The 11,697-nt window shown below is 51.2% G+C and overlaps 1 protein-coding gene across 1 annotated transcript in view; it reads left to right on the top strand.

Annotated features, from left to right (window-relative positions):
- Nucleotides 1–7,438: 7,438 nt before the first annotated feature.
- The window catches only part of Slc6a9 (solute carrier family 6 member 9), a 32,465-nt gene continuing 28,206 nt past the window's right edge, over nt 7,439–11,697 (top strand). Inside the window, exon 1 of the mRNA XM_005317940.5 lies at nt 7,439–7,659. The gene's annotated coding sequence lies outside the window, so the exon portion shown is untranslated. The remainder of the gene's footprint in view (nt 7,660–11,697) is intronic.

The raw sequence follows: 11,697 nt of genomic DNA, 5'->3' as shown, positions 1-11,697 counted from the left end.
TCTATTTTTCCTTTTCCTTCTCCTTCTTTTTCCTTTTTTTTTGCAGTGCTAGATTGATCTGTGAGCTTTGCACATGAATTTTCTAAAACTAAAATTTTAGTGAAAACAATGATATCATCTTACACTTTTGCAAATTTCCATAATGTCTGGCTTGATGGAAGATGGCTAGATTCTCATAGCTGCTCCTACATTCCGACTATTGCAGTATATTGTTTTGGGTGAAGTACATAAGGAAAACTCAACTTCATAGTGTACACAGATGGAAAGAGTATTTAGTACTAGGAATTGAACCTAGGGGCGCTCTGTCTCTGAGATATACCTCCAGCCTTTTTTATTGTTTATTTTGAGGCAGGGCCTTGCCAAGTTGCCAAGGCTGACCTCAAATTTGCAATGTTCCTGCCTTAGTCTCCCAAGTAGCTGGGATTACAGGCGGCATCACCACACCTGGCTAGACCAGTGGATTTTTTTTTTTTTTTTTTTTTTTTTAGTGATGAGGATTGAACCCATGTTTGCCTCAACTTCATAGTGTATACAGATGGAAGGAGTATTTAATAGCCTTTTCAGTTAATTGGGCTATTCTTGGCTATTACAGGTAGGGTTTTTTTTCCCCTTTCTTTGTTTTTTGTGGGGGAGGCACTAAAGATTGAACCCAGAGGAGCTTTACGCCTGAGCTACATCCTCAGCTCTTTTTTTTTTTTTTTTTTTTGAGACATAGTCTTGCTAAGTTGATAAGGCTGGCCTCAAACTTACCATCCTCCTTCCTCAGCCTTCCAAGTAGCTGGGATTATAGGTGTGAGCCACCAAGCCCAGCCAATTTGAACCTTTCATATTCTATTACATCAAAGCCCATTGGTCTAGGGTTGGGATATGCCTCAGTAGTAGACTGCTTTCCTCACATGCATGAGGCCATGTGTTCAATCCTCAGCAGTGAAAAAAAGAAAAAAAAAATCCACTGGTCTAGCCAGGTGTGGTGATGCACGCCTGTAATCCCAGCTACTTGGGAGACTAAGGCAGGAGCATTGCAAATTTGAGGTCAGCCTTGGCAACTTAGCAAGACCCTGCCTCAAAAATAAACAATAAAAAGGGCTGGAGGTATATCTCAGAGAAAGTATTAGGAATTGAACCCAGGGGCGCTCTATCTCTGAGATAGAACCCCTGGGTTCAATTCCTAATACTAACAACAACAAAAGAAAGAATCTAGTGCAATGGGGGTGGACCTTGATCCCTGATTAGGGGCCAGAAGTTTTACTCATTGTGGCTTTTGCATCACAAGTGCAAATATCAGCAAAGAGAAAATAGCAAATAACAGTTTAGTATTGTTAGGAAAATAGTTTTTGCCTTGTAAAGGTCTTAGTGACTCCCTGGGATCTATGAACAATGTCTTGAGAACTGATGTTCAAATTAAGGAATTAGAATAGCTGTATTTACTTTTCTTTTTAAATGACACTTCTTTCTTTAGCTATCACTCAAAAGCATGTGAAATGCTTTCACAAATATCTCATGGAAAAAAATGAAGACTAGCTCCATCTGTGGTACTATTTGCTTTACTTCCTCAAAAAATAAATGGGAGGAGGGGGGAATGAGAACTTGGATAGGCCCATGGGAGTGTGTCAGGCATGTGAAGCCATCCATCATGTGTGTCATGGTGAGCAATGCAGTCCTGGGACTAAAAAGGCAAGTGGCGCTGGGAACTCGGGGCCCTCTGTCACCCTCCCCCCACCACCAGTCCCTCCAGCTACAGAACCTCCACAGCTCAGCCATACTGTCACACACAGACCAGATGCACACTGCCATGGCTAACCTCACACACTTGGTAAAGAGCCCAAGTGTAGTCACATTTACCAGTCCAATCATACAGCCACCTCAAAGCCACACACACACAAAACTCAACTGCCAATACCCAATCTTATTGTACCCTAAACCGATTCTATTTTATAGTGACAGCTGGAGAACCTCAATAACTGTATACTCATTCCTGGTGACACTCAAACTATCAGGATGGCCCATATGTATGTAAAGCACCTCCAGAGTCAAGCGCCATTGTTTAAATACACCCCAAAGCAGCCTGTATACTGAGGGAAGACATATCGGTTTTGGAAAGACATGACAATCTGGGTTCCAGTTCTACCATTAGTTAGTTGGTGATTATTTCTAACCTTAATTCTAGAAAATGAAGATAATTCCTACCTTGTAAACTTTTTGTAAGGATGACAGAAAATAACCAGACCAGTGACAGCATCTCTATCTGACCTAGGATGCCCTAGGGGAATCCAGCTGTAACTGCCATGTATGACTTTTGTCACCAGAGGGCACCAAGGCTCCAAGGTGTCTGTGGGGTTGCTGTAAGAAAACACACTAGAAAGGCCAAGATTCCTAGGGAGTTTGGGGGTGAGTACAGACTAAATTGAAGTGGGCATGTCTCTGGGGCTGAGACACCTGTGAAATGCCAGCTAGGCCCCAGGCCACCCCAGTGGACTGCTGCTGGGCATGGTGGGCATGGCCTGAGAAGATCCTAATCGGGGAAGGATGAGTTCTTCTCATACACCAAGCCCCCTTCTGTGGCTATTTCACACATATTAAATCCTTTAATCCTCACACAATCCCAGGGTTGATAGTCACTGCCAATAGTCAGTACTCCTGGTGGGGAAAGTTGAGGAGATCAGGACTCAGTTTCACGGGTGTCCAACAGAAGATCCAGGGAGCAGGCAGCCTGGCTAAAGAGTCTGTGCCCCAAAAGAATGGCAACCCACATGTTCTCCCAGTGCCCCCTGCCTCCTCTTCCTGGGGTTCTGCCAGTACTCCCCAACCCTGCTGTCTTCCCTGGAGCTCAGCCAGCTCCAGCTGGCCCTTTCCCCTCTTCCAGCCTGCTCCCCACCTGTCCCTGGACCAGCCCATGGTAGGAGGCTTACCGGAAGTCTGTGGGGAACTGATAAAGCAGGACCCACCCAGGGGTTTATCCAGCCAGACCATCCCAGCTGCTGGGAGCTGTGGGGAGCTGCCCCTCCCACCTACACAGAAGGTCGCTTCCCCACCCTGGTGTTGCTCCTTGGGGTGTCGTAACTCTTTATGATGTCATCATTTGTAGTGACATCATTTTTTTGGTCCCCCTGTTCAAGTTCCAGAAAGTTACTCAGACAGAAGTTGGAAAAGTAGAGTCAGAAAGGAGCCCTACCCAGGCTCCAGGTCAGTGGCTGGACTGAGAGGAGGGGGTGGTGTCATGGGATCCTCCCCAGGGCAAATGGCTATTTTTGGTGTTAGCTGCTCCACTAATAGCCACCCCTCTTCCTGTCTTCCCAATCCAAAGAGGCTCTGGGTCCAGAGGGGGCAGGGATAATAAGAGAAATCACTATAGTGCAGGGTGGCTCTGGGGTCAGCCTCAGGGCTGGAAGCAGCCCTGTCTTTCCCACAAGGAGACCAGATACTCAATACCTGAGTGTCTGAGGCAAAGGAAGGCCTTGTATCCCATCTCTTGGAATAGCAGTGAAGAGGGAGGGATTGTTAGGATGGCCAGACCACTGGGCAGCCAGACTGGCTCTGACGGTCACATGCATCAACCTGCTGACTCTAAGCTCACGGTCTCACACCACACCGCCACATACCAACAGCCGTGCCCTTGGCCACACGTGAGCCACAGGCAGCCACGTGCCAAGCCGCACTAACACTCCGATAGAGACACACCATTAACCAGCCATATGTGAGAGCAAGAGTCCCTTTTCTCCCATGGCTGTATTCCTGGAGAATTCCCAGCACATGGTAGATGTGCACAAGTATTTGACAAGTGGACACTGAATTACATTGATCCCTGTGACCAGGCGGGGCGGGAGGACAAGCCATCCTTCCTGCAATCTCTCTTGACCTCTTCAGACCCAGGATGGGAGCAATCAGAGAAGCAATGCTGCTTCTAGCAGCAGCACCTCAGCTGGCTTCAGTCACGGCCACTCCCCAGATCATACCAGTCACCGAAGGGACCTTGATCATGCACGGGCACCCCCTTCCCCTCTTTTCCAGTGAATTGGGACACTGGTGCTCTGAAAGTTGGATGTTAGGAGCACTGGGCAGTAGAGATGCTGGGGACCTTGGGCATTAGACCCCTGAGGGTTGGGGCACTGGGGACTATGGGTTTTGGAAACTCTGGGTTTTGGGTCCTCTATAAGGTTGGGAACCCTGGTACTCCCAGCACTGGAAAAGCTGGATCTTGAGAACCTAAAATATTTAGAAATCTGAGCATTGACTGTTCTAGAGATTGGGCCTGTCTTCTGTCAGTACCAAAGTCAGCGCTTCTTATCTGTATGCCTGATTTTACCTGGAGCCATGGGCTCCAACCTGGATTAGTTTGTGCTGCCCGTAGTGGGAGACAGAGTGGCCTGAGAGATACCTGGACTCCAGAGACAACTCTTGGAGCTAGTCTAAGTCACTGCTTTGCATTTGGGTCAGGGCAGGGAAGGTGTTAGGCACAGACCACTGGACTCTAAATTCAAGACCGGAAGACTCTGAGAGCAGTTCCTAATAGAATTTCCCACCAGCTGTGGTTGGGACCCCAAGGAGGTCGAGATCACTGGTCAGGCCAAGCTCCAATTCAAAGCAAAGTCCGCCTGCCCCCAACTTCTCAGCAAGGTACTCAGCACCCCTCCACCAAGGTGCCTGGTGCTGCCACTCCTATAAAGCCCTGAGAAATGGCTCAGGTCTGGCATTGTCCCTATTCCCATCAAACACATACTTAAACTGACTCTGAATATGCTAACACAAAGGTCTTGATCCTGCTGGCTGATGACAAATGAGGAACCCAGCCAGCACTGGGGGATCCAACACTGGGCACAGCCCTCCCAGGAAATAGCACTGTAACTGGAGGCTCCTGAGACACGCCTCAGCCCGCTGCCACTGCCCTGGGTGGGGCCCAGCCGGCTGCCTGCCCTCTTGCTGCCCTGCCCAGACATCCCAGCCTGCAGGCAGTAGGCAGGCTGGGACGTCTGACCCCATCTGTCTGTCTGTCCTCCGGTCTCCTGACTGTCCTCTTTTCCCACAGTGGTCCTGGTGACCATGCTCTTCCTTCCCTGTGGGCCAGCTGCCCAGGGTGGGGAGCTCACAGCCAGGCACAAAGGCCATCCTGGCTCTGACCTGGGCTAGGCCCAGACCTGCTTCCCCTGAGACCTTATTCTGTTCGGAAAAAAACAGCAGCTTTAGTTCCTGTCTCATGGAGATAGTTTTCCAAATCAGAATCTTTCTCATAAGCCTCTCCTCAGGACTCGCTCAATATGTGGTTGCCTGAAGCTCTTCATGTATCAAGGTGGGTAAAGTGCACACCCATTAATCTCTATATGTAGATATGCTTCATGTTGTGTCACTGTTAGTCTAGCAAAACCTTCCTGGTCAATGTCTCCAACTTCCTCAAATACCCCAATGACAATCTTCTCTTTCCCCCACCCCATAGGCTAAAGTGCTAGGCTACCTCCCTGTCCCTAAGTGAATCCCAAATTCTTAGGGTTAGAACCTCTGAGCACATTTTTCCTTCTCTTTTGCCAACCCCCATGAGCCCTAGCCCCAGGCCTGAAGGCATGGTGGGGGTCTGGCTCTCAGCATCCTGTAATTGCCTCCCTTCATATAGATCCTTAAGTTAGGTGGATAGCTCCACTTTAAGGGAGGTGGGTAGCTCCACTTGCCTGGGCCATGAAAATTCTCAGAACCTTTGCTGAGGGTTCTCAGAACCTCTTCGGTGCCTCCTTCTAGACTCACCCCACCCTAGTTTACTGCTCGAGGCAGGAAGGTGAAAGAGGGAGGCCTTTTCCCACTCACACCTTTCCTTATTTCGTACTCTACTGGGGGCTTCTTCTGACAGCCTCCACTCCCTGGGAGGGAGCCCTTTTTGACAATTTAGGGAGAAGGCAGAAGGCAGGGAGGAGAGATCAGAAACAATTTGTGGAAGGAGTTAAGTCTTGGCAGAGGAGATGAGAATGGCTTGGATCTGATCTGCCCAGTCCTAGGAGTTGGACACACATAACTACACATACCTGTTGCAGGGCTCGCAGTCACTCTTCCAGAGTGACAAGCACACAGAGGGAGGGGCCATAGATTGGAAGACTGCTCAGGTAAAGAAAGGTATATGTGCACATACGAGCATGCATGGACACACAGAACACCTGCAATTGGCACATAGGAAACCTGGTAGATCTGCTAGTTTTGGGGACAAAGTAAAAGGAACATAAGTGTCTTCTCAGATTTGATCAAGTCTCCAATTTGAATAGGTTGTAAGTCTCATAGGGTTCAGAACAATTTTTATATGGCCTTAGCCCTGGCCCTGGGAAGAGAAGGGGGAACTGTGGATGCCTGAGAAGCTGAAGGAAACTTCTGGGCTAGACACCTGTTATTTTGTTCAGCACCTCTGGTTATAATTTAATAAATTGGAATCTAACTCATCAATTGTTCTTATGTGAGTTTGTTATGTATGCATCAGATTTTTTTTTTTAACTGGGGATTGAATTTGGGGGCATTAAACCACTGAGCCACATCCCCCAGCCCTATGCTTTAGATTTTTGATTGTCTCCAGAGGAAAAAATCAGTTTCCTGGCCAGACAATGGTGAGGACTCCATGCAGATTGGAGTCTTTCTCTCCAGACTAGGGCCTTCTCTGAACAGATGCTCCTCTCAGACTGGGGCAACAAGAGTTCCTCTGACACTAGTAACTAACTGGCCCCTTTCCCTGATAGTTTCTGGCTCTCTCAAGGTAAGCAAATATAGGGGCCCCAGTCCAAACACCTGAGCACCCCTGCCCTGCTTAGAGCCATGCACTTCATGTACACATGTACGCATTTCCTTAGTTTATGAGGCTCAGCAAAGCACCTTTTGGCGGAGGCTCCTTTAACAGGGACTGGAACCCAGGTTTGCTTCTCTAAGGAGGGAGACGGAAGCACAGTTGATGGATAGTCCCTGTAGCACCACCGCCAGAACAGGGCTGACCAAACCAGTGTCCAAAGAAAGTTTGTGGAGAAACAGACCACTGGTTCTAAGTAGGACCCAGGCCTTAACCAGCTGTGCCCATAGTCTCTAGCGGCTTTGCTCCTAAGGGAACAGAGTTTGCTCAGACTTCTCTCTAGGGGAAACGCAGGCGCAGAAGACCAGAGGGGCCTGGCGGGCTAACTGCAGCCCCAGTCCCCCAAAGTGCCCCAGGCCTTTTGGCTTCATTCCAGCCTAACCCGAAGGGGACGACATCGGCTTTCTCCAAGGGCCTCAGCTGGAGGGCAGTGAGGTAGGGGCGGAGAAGGGGGTCTCCATTGCGGAGCCCCACTCCCAGGGGTTCGTGGGGATCAATCATCTGAAAGCTGGAGTGACTTGTAATTTTATTCCCTGGGAGGAGGAGCTTGAGAAGTCGGCAAACGGGAGGGGATGGGACGGGGGAGGGGGGAGAGCGGCCAGGGGAGCTGTTCAGGGAGGGGAGGGACTTGGCTAGGTCTCCCAAGCCTTCTCCACTCTCCAAACTTTCACCAAACTCTTAGCCCCCGCCTCCCCGAAACCAAAACACAACAAGCTCTGGAGGAGCCGCGGCGGGGCGGGCGGACTCGCGCCGGCACAGAGCCTCGGGAGGCTGATGCAACTTTCCCTTTAAGAAAGCCACCTGGGCGCACCGCGGTGCGGACCCAGCACGCCTGGGCCGGGGGCTGCAGCATGGTAAGGGGGCTGAGGGGAGGGATGCTGCGGCCCGCACCTCGGTCGGTCCTGGCGGTGGTCTGTGCGGTTGGTGGCTCTGCGGGGCTGAGCCCCGGGACCAGCGTGTGCGTGTGGTGTGTGTGTTGTGTGTGATCGCGCATGCATGCGGGCATCTGTGGGTAAGAGTGTGGTGCACGCACCAGGATGTCTGTCTCGCCGCAAAGGTCGGGGTAGGTGCGCGCGTCTGGGTGTCACCGCTGTCACCTAGGCGCTGAAGCCGGCGGGAACGGGGCGGGGGGGCACTCTCGGAAAGGGGGCGCTGTGTGCAGACGCCGGCTTGGTCGGGGGCGGCTGGCTCCGGGCTGTGCGGGTAGCGCTGAACCAGAGCGTGTCACGGTCCGTCTGGGGCGCCAGTGGGTCTGCGCCGGGGGCCGGGAGCCCACGGGCAAGATCTGCGCCCCGCATTCTGGCTCTTGCTTTATCTCTTTTCGCCGCCGGCCGGCCTGGCTGCCTATCTGGCCCCTCCAGCCGGCCGGCCTCCCTATCTGCCAGCCCACTCGCCAACCCGGGTGCGGGTTCCCGCGCGCCCGTGGCTTGGAAAGCTGTGAGGGACGGTCCCAGAGCCCTCGGGCTCTTTTTGTCCCCGGGCTCTTTTTGTGGCCGCGGCTTCGGGAAGGGACTGCGGGCCGGGAGTTCTTCGGGGGCTGCTATCTTGGAAAAAAAAATCTGCGCCCTCCCCACCGCAGCCCTCATTCCGAGCGCGCCTAGGGCGAGCCCGGGCGGCCACAGGTGAGGTCACGGGCCTAGCAGCCCGGGATGCCCACCCCCAGTAGGCGTCCAGCACCGGGCGGCCACTGCCGGGCGGGAGCAGGCGACGAGGCCGGGGCCGGACGGGAGGGGGCTTGCCCGGAGGGCCGGGAGGGGCCGGAGCCGGCCCGGGGGCGGGGCAGGGGGCGGGGACCTCGGCACCCCGGTACTTTTCCACGGCAGGGGCCGGGGGCGGGGCCGCCTCCTCCGCGCCAGCTGAGAGGCCCACACGTGGTGGCTGATGTAACGCCCGCCCCTCCACACCTTGTCCCCCGATTAAAACCGAACTGGGGCGACCGGGGCGGGGCCGCAGCTCCAAAAATGACCGCGCCCCTGCCCGCGGGCCCAGGGCCTAGGCGTAGTTGGCGGCCGCTACTTAAAGGAGCCGCACCCCCATTTCGGGCCTGCTCTCCGCAGGCCACGCCCCCTTCTGATCACTCTTAAAGGAGCCGCGTCTCTCTCGCTCTCTGACAGCTCCTTTACAAAGCCTGGTCTGTATCTTAGCTGAAGCAAGCTTCAGTCTGCTACCACTTCGGAAATAAAGGCTGTTGAGGAAGGAGTGGGAAAAGAGAGAACTTGAGAGGTTAAAAAACCCTCAAAGTGAGGCAACAGAAGGTTGAAGAGTAGTGGGTGAGGGGACTGGTTCTAGAAACTAATAGGGAACACTGAGCATGCCCAAGCGTTTCCAAGGACTGCAGAGAGAAAACGCCCCCTTACTTGTCTACGGGGACTGCAGCTGTACCCGCTCTGAGGACACAGAAGAACCACACCTCTGCCCTGGAAGAGCTCTCCAATTAGTGGGGTAGCCAGACTTGGACTCAGGGAAGCATGCTGCAACGCTACATGTGACCAGCATACTAGTCAGAGTGCATGGAGTGATTTGGGGATATGGTAGAAAGGTTGACAGTAACTAGGAGGACGGAGGAAGGCTTCATGAAGACAATGGCATTGGATCCGGTTTTGAAGATAGGTAGGGTATATACAGGTGAAATGGTGAGAAGAGCTCATGGTGATGCACACCTGCAATCCCAGCTACTCAGAAGGCTGAAGTAGGAGGATTGAAAATTCCAGGCTAGCCTCAGCAACTTAGTGAGATACCTTCACAAAATTAAGGAAAAAAAATTAAAAGGGGGCCTGGAAGTGTAATTCATCACCAAGTCCCACCATGTTATCCTCTAAATTTCTCACCATCCATTGTGGTGGTCGTCTCCTGTAATTCCAGGAGGCTGAGGCAGGAGGGTTGCAAATTCAAAGCCAGCTTTAGCAACTTAGTGAGGTCCTAAGCAACTTACAAGATCCTGTCTCTAAATAAAAATTTAAAAGAGTCAGGGGAGTAGTTCAGTGGTAGAGCACCCCTAAATTAAATCCCCAGTATCAGAGAGACAGAGACACTGCCATTGCCTGAACAAGGGCATGGAGACAGGAGCCTTCTGGGAATGCCTCACGGCAAACATGGCCATAGGTAGCTGGCCTGGACTCCCAGGCTGAACTAAGACTCCCCACTTCCCACTGCCCCTCCACTACCTCCATCCCAGTGAATGAAGATTATGCTTCTTCCTGTATCTTCCTACTAAACTGTGAGGTTCTTGAAGCCAGGAAAGACCTTTCATTCCCAGCAAGGACTCCAAGGCTTGGTCTAGAGGGATCTTTCAAATTGGTCAAGGCTCCATTCCCTTTTGGAAGAGAGGAAAGACGCCAGCAATGAGGGGACTGTGACTGCCCTCTCAGCATCTACCTTGGTGGCTCACAAATGGCTCAAAGCCAGCTTGTCCAGCCCAGCTGATCCTCTTGCCCTCCAGATCTGCAGCACCACCAGTATCCTTGTGCTCGGGACTGGCACCAGCTTTCCTCTCATTGCACTAGCAGAAACCAGAGACCCCTCTTTGTCTTTCACTACCCCTGGAAGTGTAATTCATCACCAAGTCCCACCATGTTATCCTGTAAATTTCTCTCAGCTATGTGTACCTTTCCTGTCATCACTGGCCTGATTCTAGCCCCTTCCTCTCTGGCCTGACCCATTCCTAATGAGTTCTACTCTCGCCTCCTTCCAGTCTTTTCTTCACACCGTATCTAGGGTGATTCTTGCAACTGCACATCCCAGCAATCCTTTCCCATCCAGTTGATCCTCTACTTAAAAGCCTTCAATAGCCACCATTACTATTATAATGAAGACCAAACTCCAGACCCTAAAGGCCTCCCCCTGTTTCTTTGACAACCTTCACCTCTTTCCCTGGCTACCTGAGCCCCTCCCAGGGGTAGTGAGCCTTCCCATATACTTTCATTTTCTCCATTTGCCTCCCTTATTTTCCTTTCTATCTCCCCTTTGCCTAATTAACTCCTTCTGGCCCTTAAACATCTCTTCCTCAGGGAAGCCTTTCTGACTCTCAGACCTGCTATAGAGATCCATAAAAGGATCCTTTTCCATCACACCCTTTATCTCAATCTGTAATTATTTAGTTTGAATCATCAGTGGCACTCATTCAGCTTTTCACCCAGTATAAGCTGCGGGAGAGCAGAGACCTTTGAGTTCTTGACCTAACAAAGGTCTGGCCCAGAGCAGACCTGCAATTAGTATTTGTTGAATAAATGAATTTAGTTGTGACCAGCCTTAAATGCCTTGCTAAGCAATGTAGGCCATATCCTGTGGGCTATGGAGAACTATCACAGGGAACCAGAACTTTGGGACTTGGAGAGATTAACAGATTGGAGGGGAAGAAAGTGTGGAGGCCTTGTAGTAGAAACAAAAATGAGGCAGAAACTTCAGAATTTGTGGAATGATTAGCCCCACTTCCAAGACTGAGAAAACTAAGGCTCGAAGAGGTTAAACAGGCTGGGAGCAGTGCACATCTGAAATCCTGGCAATTCAGGAGACTGAGGCAGGAGGAGCACAAGTTTAAGATCAGCCTCAGCAATTTAGCAAGACCCTGTCTCAAAATCAAAGATAAAAAAGGGGTGGGGGTGCTGGGATTTGTGGCTCAGTGGTGTAGAGCTCTCCTAGTATGTGCAAGGTGCTGGGTTCAATCCTTAGCACCACATAAAAATATATAAATAAAATAAAGGTATTGTATCCAACTACAATTATTGGCTGGGGATGTAGCTCAGTGATAGAACTCCTGGGTTCAATCCCCAATACAAAAACAAAAAATGAGATTAAGCAACACTTGGAATCATGTACCTAGTGACTGGCAGCGCCAGAATCCAGCCCAGACCTACCAGGTCCTAGATGTTGGGTGTGGCTGGTCTCCCAGTCAG

Source organism: Ictidomys tridecemlineatus, chromosome 11, assembly GCF_052094955.1.
Source record: "Ictidomys tridecemlineatus isolate mIctTri1 chromosome 11, mIctTri1.hap1, whole genome shotgun sequence".
NCBI lineage: Eukaryota > Metazoa > Chordata > Mammalia > Rodentia > Sciuridae > Ictidomys > Ictidomys tridecemlineatus.
The sequence above is the reverse complement of the archived record's forward strand: the minus strand, read 5'-3'. Positions and strand labels throughout refer to the sequence as shown.